General features: G+C 40.3%; 1 protein-coding gene across 1 annotated transcript in view; it reads left to right on the forward strand.

The window, feature by feature from the left end:
• The window catches only part of pknox2 (pbx/knotted 1 homeobox 2), an 88,800-nt gene that overhangs the window by 13,979 nt on the left and 62,810 nt on the right, over positions 1 to 12,011 (forward strand). Inside the window, exon 2 of the mRNA XM_029519332.1 lies at positions 6,488 to 6,569. The gene's annotated coding sequence lies outside the window, so the exon portion shown is untranslated. The remainder of the gene's footprint in view (positions 1 to 6,487; positions 6,570 to 12,011) is intronic.

Consider the following 12,011-nt stretch of genomic DNA (forward strand, 5'->3'; position numbering starts at 1 on the left):
AGGCTTCAATCCGTTTGATTAATTTCATCTGTTGATTATATAACATCCCAAAATAAATGTAGGTTGGAATAAAATTGTTAAAAGGCCACCAAGTTTTCCCCTCCAGTTTTAGTTGCTCTCTTTAAGATCATCAGTGCAATACTGATTTTAATCAATTCAATTCAGGAGACCTAAAACTTTCCCCAATAGTTTTATCATGAAGGTCAGCAAAGAGGTTGATTGTTTCCTCTCACCTTCCGAAGTGCATTACTTTATTTTAGGAAGATGATAGAACTGCCTGAAAAAATCGAAATAGAAGCTAGAGTCTAAATTTCAGCACAAGAGCCATCCCCAACTGTGACTCCACTGTTCCCCTGCACAAGAGAGGACATGCAGCAGAGTTCTGTGTTCTTTTCAAGAAAACAGTGAGCATTGACAGAGGTCCTGTCAAACAAAGGAAATATCACCCAGAGCCACAGTTTACTCTAGTTCTGGTTTGATTTACCTGTGTGCCGATCATGGATTTTCCTGCTTTGCAAAAATATCATTAGTAATTTCGTCAACTGATGTGTTTTCTCAAGCACATTTGCCAACAAGCAGATATAGCTGAACCTATATCCTTTTTACTCTTTAGGAAACCCTTGGACTGTAAGGGATTAAGCAGTGGACAGTGTATCATAAGAAAAAAGGCCTGACCAGTTAAACATGGATCAGTTAGAACAACATCCAAGTAGAAGCAGCAGTTCGACAAGCACAACTGTCCTTTTCAGACTGCCTTCAACTCAGCTTCCACAGTTCTGAGATCACTCATAATGTTGCACGGACTTTTTTAGACATGCACAGGTGTGAGGACTGTACTCGCACTTGAAGAGGCAGGAGCCGCAAGTATGAGTGTAGGACCAAATTACACATGTGATCTCAGGATAAAGTTGTCTCTTATCAGCTTGGTTAAGCTGTGTGGTAAAGTTAACATTTTCATTATCTTGTGTTTCCTTTCCCTTAATCAAGGTGTGGAGCAGTCTGTATGACATCTGCAGTATGCTTTAGAAGGGGGACGTGTGTAAATTTATTACATTTAGTTAATCAGAAATTTTGAAAGTTTGCCACCAACATTGGACATTTGATGGAAGACAAGAAGTAGGGGTGCAGAATATGCAAAAATCTATTTATAATTATTTGTGTCATATTTGGAATATATATGCAAAAAGATTTTAGTTCAGTTTTTGTTAATTTTTTTTGCATTGTATTTTCACAAAAAATTTAAAATATTGTACCACACAAGGATTCGTTTTGTCTGGGGAATATGATTGTCAGGCCAGCGTGTCTCTGTAGCACCACAACACATGTAGTTTTGACAATGCACACAAATGTTGGGACACATTTTACCTCCTCTAATTTGGATTTTGCTAATCTCACTACATTTTGATTAATTGTTCAGTGGGATCCTCAACCAAACAGCAGTATGTGAAGGGCCTCAGGTTTAGCTGAGATGGTTTGCATAGTTTGTTGTAATAGCAAACAGCAGTAGCAGGCTTTAAAATCAGACTGGCAGCCAGCTGAGGCCCATATGAAAGCCAGATTCTTGTAGTTGCCTTTGTGTGAGTGAAACAGTACATGAGTGCAAGAAGCTCACCAGAGCCTGAAGGAGCAGAGATCAGACCATATAGACCCTATGTGCAGGAGCTTGCTACATATTATTTTTTATTGCATTTGGGAACTTGGGAGGAAATGTAATACCTCTACAGTATGGTGAGAGAAATGGAATTGCTGAATTGTAGCACCACTGACACATACAGGCTTAATGTGACATATCTATGATGTACCCCATGTAAGGTGGATTATACTACATGTATGTCTGTGAAGTGAGAATCTGGATGGAGTGATTCTGTGTGTGAACACCTCAGCACAATACACTTTTGTGTTCATACACCTTTATTCTCTTTAAGTCTTTGATTCTTTTTCACATCATTAACCTCCACTCGGATAATCTCTTTTTATCCCACTAGTCTGCACTTTCTGTTTTTTTCCTCTCATCTTGATTCATTAAATAGAGGGATCCACTGGTGGTACTAAGGATTGAAACTTCTTTTCCAAAAGTCTGGAGGACATTAATCTGGTCTCTTGTTTTTTTGATTTGCACAATCCTTTCTGACTCATTATGACGTGAGTATTTTTAGTAGTGGATTCCTATTTTTTGCCCCCCTTCGATTTTATCATATATTAAGAGGCAGGGAAGAATAATCAATGTCAATGTCGATTAGTGGCATTGGGCGAAGTTAGATAACCTTCTGTTATGTGAGATGTTTGATGTGGCAGCTGGACAAAGTGCTTATGTTGATGTGCGTAGGCTAAATGTGTGCGCTTGTGCAGTGTTTTGTCTTGCACAGCTGTCTGTGTCAGCTGCATGCTCGTTAAACGTTGGGGCTTAAGCCCTGTGGTGACGCCACGCCTGCTCCGGTTACTCCTGTGGGAATACCTGCCATTGTCATCACAGGCCCCTTTGTAATTCACAGGAATAAGCATCAAATGGCTGAAATTGGACTGGCTGGATTAAAGCTGCAAGAACCAAACGTTTAATAACTTAGATGCATGATGACCAATGAGAAAGTTCACCTTTGGTTACATATGAAAAGTTCTTCTTGTGATTATGCCACCTGAGATTCTATGGTCCCACGTGTAAACACAAAGAACAGCTGATGTTGCCTCTTGCACAATAGTGTAAATCCTCCCCTGTGGCGTCCAATTCCTCACTGTCAAGGTGACCAAGTGACCCGATATCCTGTTTGTCAGGAGAACAGAAATATTTCTGATTGTTGAACATCCTGCCAGACAGTGATCTGTGGCACATCCAGCTGCTGGGCACGGAGACTTATTTAGCTTCCATTGTATGAGCTTGGAAACAATCACACTCTGTACTCAGTTAATCTTCTGTGCCAGGGAATGAATTTGAAGTGGGAGGTTGCTGGGTTGGTTGTCAATATGCGTGGGAGATTCCTGCTAGATTTGGGTGCTTGAGCCACTCACATTATCATGCAAAATTAATTATTTGCCTCCTTTTTATGTCCTCCTGTATCTTAGCACAGTAGAAAAAAAACCTGCCTGTGTTTTATTGAAATGAAATTATGGCATAATGTCACTTTCACTATTAGCACTGAGAGTCTGTGCATGCCAATTGATCCTGCTGTTGTCATAGCAACGTGAACCACTAAACCTCTGCGCAGCTGTTGTTATGGAAGCCCTTGAACAGCTGGGGGGCTATAGCTGTGGAGGGATTGTGGGAAACGGGTTTTGGTCCTCCCTTCACACCTTGACCCCAAAACTCCTGCTAGCGAAACGAGAAGGATTTGGGAATCTTAAAGGCGTCCATCTGGAGTTCTGTTTCAGCTGCGTGGTGCTCCATATGATCAGAGAGGAAGTTTAGCCAGGAAGTTGTGAATATTCAATCATGTCTGTGTCTCCTCCAAACCAGCTTTGTCGCGGTGAAATCAAATGAGTCAAATGAGCCTAGCTTCTCTCTGAGGGGTTGCCTGATGCACTGGAGCATATCCCATTATTAATATGAGCAAATGTTGTACACGGTGCAACAATAAAACAATCGTTTCACAAGAAGAGCAACTTGTCCGTGGAACAGCAGCAGCAGCAGCAAGTTCAATTCTTCAGCCATATTAAAAATGGAATGTAATCCAAGAGTTGGGTGTCGTCCTGCCACTGCCTAATCTGGCACAAAAGTGACTCAGCATTTATCAGAAATGTGTCGAAAATGTGTTACTGTGTCCAAAATCTCCCTCTAATAGCGATAGAAAAGCTGTAAAAACTCCCAGTGTTTGCGAGATAATAATACTACCCACTCACCTCATTAGACCACATTGCATAGAAACCCAGACCTGAAGTCAAATTCGCCTATATCAGAGTACACCCTGGACAGGCCACCAGTGTACCTTACAAAGACGAACAACCATTGGAGCTCACATGTGCGCGTCTGTTGGAGTGTGGAAGAAAAAGGGAACCCATAAAGGTGAACAAGAACATGCAAACTCTACACAGAACCTAAGAACACCTGAGCCACATTGTAAGGGTGGCTGTTCAGGCATTTCACTGATGTCATCAGACAAGGCCAGACCACATTGAGCAGCACCGATCAACCCCATTCCCTAACTAATGCTAAAAAGGAACTTGTTGCATGAGTTAAGGATGAGTTGTGAGGTGCAATCAGACTAAAAACTCATCTGTCCTGTGTGTAACAACCTGCCATGTTGATTATGTTGTGTAAATTGTGGATTTGTTTTTACCTACCTCTGATTTCAAATTAAGTTTCCACATATTAAACTTTGAAATGCCTGCATCTGACTGAGCTGAACTAACTGATATATGAATGCTTTATATTTTAATGTCTGCTCACAGGTCTTGAATTTTAAATCTTAAATTTCTACAGTAACTGAACTAAAAGTGTCCAATATATGTTGAGGGCTGTTCTACAATATATGCATTAATCATGCTGTTTAAAGTAGCAAAGGATTAAAATAAACAAAGTTAAATATGTGTGTGTACCTGTGTACACATGCGGAGGCAGCAGTGTGAGTGATGGCAGGCAGATTCAGGAATGCTAATGTTTCCTCTGTGGCTTTTGTGAGGAACACAGTGATTAGACCTCCAACCCCCTGGGTGGAGCCCCTTGCTGCACTGGCTCCTGCACTGATTTACTTTGACGTCAACAGGAAGGTCAGCTGGGTCCCAGAGGGGTCATGGAGGGATGGTGAATGCAGTGTGTGTGTGTGTGTGTGTGTGTGTGTGTGTGTGTGTGATGGGCTTCAGTATATAGAGATGATGCTCCAGGATCCCAGACGGGGCCAGAGGGATGACTGCGGGAGGAAGGGCCCTTGGAGCTTAGGGAGGACTTGGGGAAAGATTACTGAGAGGCTAAAATGTTTTCTTTATGGCTGAAAGAAACCTAAGAAATGCTCTCAACCAAATCTCCCCCAGTCTGAGGAGGCTGTTTGGCAGGGAAACTCAAACTACATCCTAAAGATGTTTTCGTTTTCCTGTGCTTTGAACTAATTTTAACCAACATTAATATGCCTTATTTTCTTTCACAGTCTTGAGCTCCAGATCTTTCTTTGCTAAAAGATCAAATGCTGATAGCTGGATTTCCCTAAAATAAAGACCATTTAGTTGAATTACAATGGCAGGAACTGAGTGGACAGTATGAGAAACTCTATTTTGAAGGAAGAAGAGCATTGAATCATTTGCACAGGAAATCACAATTTTAAGTAAAATATGTCTCCACTACACCAGCACATCATATACATTGTTTTATTCTGTTAGTGTAATAAAGAAGTGGCTTAATATTTATTACAAAATCAATATTATAGTTTATTGTTGCTTTTACTTGAAAGCATAAAAAATAGTGACTTTTACAATACGATCTATAAAATCTTGAAATAACTGACAAAAATGATAATTTATTCTATATTTAATTAACAATATTTATGAAATACATTTGACATGAATTGAAGATGAGTTTTCTCAACATTTGGCAAATAGTCTGGGAGGACAGAATATTCACTTTTTATTTATTTATAAAAAAAAAAAAAAAGAGAGAGATAGAGGAAGTCTGGGCTTTCCTCGCTAAATCTTCCCAGGTCTCATTCCAATCCCCCATTCACACGGGGTGTCTGGTAGTAACTACCTACCACACACACAGTAGTCCCCACTGAGCTGTGCAAGACTGGGTAAATACCATCCCTTCAGAGGCTCTGTGTTCGCAGATTGCTGGAGGTAGGTGGCCTGCTGTGAGGCCCAACCACACTCCCACTGTTCTAGAGGAGCTTTAAGTGAAAGATCAGGTGTCCGGCCCTGAATGCTTGATTGAACTTAAATCTGTTTCATGTGCGCCGTGACTCTCTCTGCCCCGTGTGGTTCAGAGGCAGCCGGCCAGTCGATTGCTCAAAGGAATGTGCAGCTCCTTAACCTCCGCTGTTTACTTATACCGCTGAAAATTACAACCAAAGGCATTTTGTCTGCAGGGATGAGACTTTCATAACTATAAACCATGTTAAAATGTCATTATAAAACAATAACATGCTGATACAAAAAAGTATAGCACAAATGGAAATATTTAAACATAGGACTTTCGGATTTGAGGAAATGTAAGAATTTCTCAATAATCTATAGCATCTTACTTTTACTTTTACTTTACTTTTACTTAAAGAAAACATTTCCACACTTAAAGACCCATGCAGTGTGTAGAAATCTCTGTTATTTGCACAGTCACTCATATTTCCAGAACTGTCGCAGAGAACTGAGAGGATCTTGGGATGATTATCCTGTAATATCTATTAATCTGTCCTGTTAGGAAGAAAAAGAAAACTTTCCATGTCCCACACCTGTATGACTGAGCTTCTGACGTTTTTTTTTTTTTTTTTTTTTCAGTAATATAATGATAATGTTTTAGTAAGTAATGATGATTTTATTAAAAGGCATACATTTAGTGCTTGTCATCTGTCAACAGGCTTTGTATGGAGTGTTGGATACCGGGCAACTGAGCAGACGTCAACACTGAAAGCGGCTGTGTTGCTGCGGGCAAGCTAACTGTAAGTTTTCAGTTCCTTTCCTATGAACCATATGATTTTTGCCCTGGTTGTATAAGTGTTTGTTGATACATTTCATGAGCAAAGCTGTGTGCAGTATGCGAACTACGTGTTAGATGTAACAGAATGTTCACTTTGACACGACAGACTTCCAGTAACATAATCTCTGGTGGAGCTAATGTGTTCCTTCACAGGCCAGCTACTGTGTGTGATTTCATTCAAGAGAGCACAATCAAACGTAACTCATGCTATAAACATGTTGGCATGCTAAAGAACAAGGTTAATGATTGCCCTTCACTCACACTAGCTGAAACCAAACAATAGCTGGCACGTATTTTTTCTACATCTCTTCTGCTCTGAAATAAGAACTTTGACTTCTTCTGCTCACTTTTTTCTCAAACTTCAGACTATAGCTGTGTTTTTTTTCATGATTTGTGTATTGGATCTCAACACTATTTGCATCTTGAGCCAACATGAAATTAAATTGAATTGTGAATTGTGATCTAATGGGATTTGAGAGCATGATTGCACTGTACTGTAAGTCTAGTTTGAGTTGATTTATTTTCTCTTACAGTTTTCATCGTTTAAACTGTACAGAGTTGATCCTTTAGTTCATCTGGTTAACTATTGGGGTAAACAGTATTGCTGGCAATTGCAACCAGAAGTGAATGTAAATGAAAGTTGACACTTGTGTGGCTCTTCATTGTTGCTTTGGAGCGAATATTGGTCCTGTGATGTGCTGCCATGATGTCCCCAAATTTTTTGGATACCCATGACTGGAACCTGACTCAATGAGGAAAAGGCTGCTGAATTACTGAAGCAGTGAGATAACAGTGTAATGCTCTACCTTTAAATTAATTATAGGAACCCATTGGTGCGGATATATTGGTAGTTATGTTGGTCTTTACAATCATTGTTTCATATTAATATTACAGTGAAGTTGTATGTATGTATAACAACTAAGAATTATTAAGACAGATTGTATTGATCTATTTCAGTAAATGTTAATTAACACTCTCAGTCTCTAGTGTCAGGTTTTCCCTAATAAAAGATGTTCATTTTTAAGTGATTTTTAAAAAACCTTCTGGTTTAAAAACATAGCAAGATGGCCCACAGTCAAATTATGAACTGGAGGCATGAAATTGCCAGTCAGTAAACCAGTCTGTGGTATTGTGATGGGATGCTACAATGGGTGGCGCGCTGTTACAGCTAATAATGTTGGCATAATAGAACTTACATTTTAAAACAGACTGCACAAAAACAAATTGTTTAAGTGACTCTCAGGATCATAATCAGCTATAACTTAAATGATTGTGCTGAATTCATAATTAAGTGGTTTGATCAAGCAGAAGTTATTGTTTGCTGACTCACTGACTTATATTTTGTTGTTGATGCCAATACACATATCCACCTGCAGCTGTTCAAGAGACAATGAGATTAGAAACTGGGAGGAAACTGCTGTCTTTGAGAATTTGAATACCTTCTATCCCTCTGGTGCAGGCTGAAATAAATGAAAGATCTATTCTGTCCTCTGCGCTTCAATGTTAGCAATATTTGAAAACTGATATAAAAAGTAAAAAGTTGCAATAGTTACTGATGAATTGAAAACTCTGATAATTTTCTTTTTCAAATTTCATCTTTGAGGCATAATTTCCATCTCTCAGGTCCAACTCATGATCAATCTAATTAGGTTTGTGTTGGGTCCCTTGCTCCCATATAACAGTGAGTTTGAGGCTCGTGCTCCAACATGTCAGAGATATAGCTGTATTGGAGCAGGCATGTGTCAAGAGACTAAAATGTTCTCTGTAGGAGCATTGTGATGCTGAGACCTCTTCGAAATGGCTGAATTCCAAGTTCTAATTTTTTCTCAATGTTGTTGCCAGTTTTAGGAGTACAGGGTGCCTATTGGTCATGAAGATTTACATTACAACTACAAAATTTATCAAAATCAAAATCACAATGTGGTTGCATTGGAATTTTTCAGGGATCAGGGTCACAGTGTATGCTGGTGCCAATTCTAGCTGGCTTCTCAGGTGAGGGTGGGGCTAACTCTGGAGAGGTAGCCAGTCTGTAACAGGACTGACATATAGAGAAAAAAAAACATTTACACTCACGGCTTTGAGCAATTTAGACTAAAACATTTGCCTAGACAGGCATGTCTTGGACTGTAGGGAGGAAACCCACGCAAGCACAGGGAGAACATGTGCACTCATAAAGAGGCCCCAGGCCTGGGTTTCAACCCATAACATTCATTCTAGCTGTGGGTCAACCACTGCCATGCTCACCGATGGAAGGTACCATGATTCCTTGCAGTGAAAATAAGATACAAGAATCCTTTATCACAATGGCTACCAAGATGAACATATACAACAGATATCATTTCTTAGCATATCATTCAGATAATAATTTACCTCCAAGGCTACTGCTTTCTGCTAGTGTAGTGAGTCGCACGTTCTTAGAAGAGTTTTCTAGACATGTGGTGGTCCTGACTTGCAGGCTACAGCTGTCATGTGCAGGTTTTGTAAAAAATGTATTTGCATTGGATGTTAGCGTTGAATGTAAATTATGCAAAATAGTCGACTGAAAAAACATTTTTCTTGTTGTAATTTCTCGTGCTCTTGTAAGATCAAGCCTTGATGCAAAGTGTTGCTTTTTACTGTTGGGGTTAATGCACTTACACTGGCATTGAGCCACAGGACAAAATAAGAGCAGGGACAAAGGGGGATCTGTACACACATTGCACTGTCTTGCTGATATCCAGGCGAGGCCTAGTGTCTTCCTGCACACAGGCCAGACTAATCGCACAGCCAGTCTCCACCAGTCTCCTCAGCTTTTAAGTGCACCCGACTCCTCCCCTTCTTCCCTCTCCCAAAAAACCCCCATCTCCACCATAATTCCCCAGCAAGGATTGTTTTACGCTTAATTTTGTTAGACTTAATGAGATTTCACTAATTAAATCTCCTCCTGGTTGGAGGAATCCCCCCCTTCGCCATTACAATGGCCCCCTCCTCCTTCCACTAACAATCACTCCAGCCCATGGAGTGATTTCTTGTAAAGCTATTTTAGACAAAGAAACTTTTTTCCCTTGAAGATCAAGGACTGTTGGTTGAACAGGAACGGGCCTCAGTTATTTTGCGGATTTTCAATTTCGCGCCAAGATGCTCTGCTGCACTTGTGATAGCCAATAGCTTTTCAGATCTGATGTGGAGTGTAAAGACAGGTAGTAGCTGTCAAGTACATCTTGAAGTCTGTGCATTGTAAGAATGAGGTGCTACAGAGGATGTGAAGTCATGCCCATTTTTCACCAGGGCTGCAGTTTTTCTTCAGAATTTAGTCTGAAATCTTCAATCTTCACTGTGCTCTTTATTATTACTGTTATCTTATGCTGTAGCATAATAGCCAAAGCTATAATGAACATCCATGTGACAGGACATCACTGATTCTACTCACACATGCCCTGATACATGTATCTGATAATAATCCCTGCGTTAGCTGTGTAGCAGCATTAAAAGGGAAATGATGAAGGGTGGGACCATCTCATTTCAAGCAGCGAGGCCTTGGAGGTTATTGTTGACAGTAACCACTTGCCCTGCTATTGTGGAGGACCCTCTGGGACTCTCGCACTGGCTATTGTGGGACCCTGCCTCCTGTTTCCCATTTGAGCCCTGGACACCCGCTGCAAACTCCACTGCTTGGCTGTTCAGCTCCCCCATCCCTTCCTCTCATCCTGCATGTATGCCCCCCCACCCCCATACATATCCCTTCCGGCCTCCGAAGTCCCTGCGCTGTGGCCCTCGGGTGTGCGAGCGGGCTGTGTGCCCATTTGAGAAACTGAGCGCTTCCTTGATGAAGGCCCATGCTGATCGGGTTTCTGCCACCTGTCATTCAGCTTAGGAGGCAGAAAAGGGGGCAAAAATGGTTGTTGATGCGGTGAGAGTGAGGGGGCAGGGTAAAGTGGCGGGGGTTGAACAGAAGAGATGCCATGGTAATCTGGCACCAAGCCTGCAGCCTGCTGTTATTTCAGTACAGCCTTCCATACTTCTCAAGTAGACCACTTAGTTCATGCAGTCATTAGTTCCCTATTTAATCTAATAATAAAATAATAGAGTTGTGTAGAAGGTCATCAGATTTCTTTTTCCTAAATTAACTGGAAATTAAAATAACATCATTTAAAATTTTTGGCCTAAGAAGGCAAAATCCTTCTTCATAAATTCTGAAATGAAATAGTTAAGACACATACTAAATGTTCCAACTTTGAATTTGTTGTCTAACAGATTGTATTTACTGTAAATGTTTCCTTCATCTTTTAATTAAGGCATGAATACACCTGATCAGAACCCTCTCAGATGGACTTTTACATCCTGTGCATATAGTTTTTCTAATTATTTTCTTTCCTATATGTCCACACTAGAAGTCACGTACATGACACGCACATTTACCAAGACGGTGCAGTTTTAATGACTCTACCATGTCTGTTTCAGGGTATGGCTCAACAATGTGAGCTTTTCATTTGAGTCAAACTAATGACCAATGACTCTGACCGTTTCAGTCTAATGAGCCTGCGCTGTCGTTTGCTGTAAAATATTTAATCACAGTGATCTATGGCAAATAGCTCATGTTCACATTAGTCTACACATTATAAGAGAGTGGCATTTTATGTAAGATTATATTAAATGATTATTGATCCTAATACAGTTGGATAACGTTAGACCAGAGAAGTGTCGATTCTCAGATGCATGTTAGTCCAAAGTCTCCAGCAACCAGAATCTCATCTCAATAAAAATACCCAACTTTTTAGCTACTATAAAATCTTTTGAGCTATGATATTTAAGATATCCTGCTAACTAATACACTGGACCTAAAGCATATTATCAGATGTTAGATTATTAACCTCCTTGCTGGTGGTAATGAAATAATATAACCTGCTGTAATTCATTACATGAATTCATCTCAGAAACACAGCATGTTATTGCAAATCAGATACTGGTGGAGTGCTGGCAGTGAAGCGTCCAGGGCCTCGTTTATTCTCACTCATGGAGAGAAAGTTATTTGCCTTTCTTCCTGACTGAGGGTAGCAGGTTGTTTGTTGTGATTTTCCTTAGCCCTGTCAGACGTGTATGAGACTTTCCTTCAATGAAGATGTCTGGCATAGCATATTTATCATAAATGCTTTACAAAGTAAAGGGGAGGCTAATGTAGCTTTTGCTAATATGCATATTGATGTGATGATATGCAGTATCTACCATAGGATGCTCACATTAGCTTATCCTCTCTAGTAGAGAGGGTGCCATTTAAAATTCCACAAAGGGGAGAAGGTGAACACTCTGCAGGGCTTCTTTAGCCCTCTTCCTTAGGTATCACATTTTTAGCAGAGGTTTTGTAAGATTCTTCAGCCTCCAATCTGGCCTCAGGTTAGGGGGATCATCCATGGTAATTAAATGACCT

The sequence above is a fragment of the Echeneis naucrates genome, chromosome 14 (assembly GCF_900963305.1).
Source record: "Echeneis naucrates chromosome 14, fEcheNa1.1, whole genome shotgun sequence".
Classification (NCBI taxonomy): Eukaryota; Metazoa; Chordata; class Actinopteri; order Carangiformes; family Echeneidae; genus Echeneis; species Echeneis naucrates.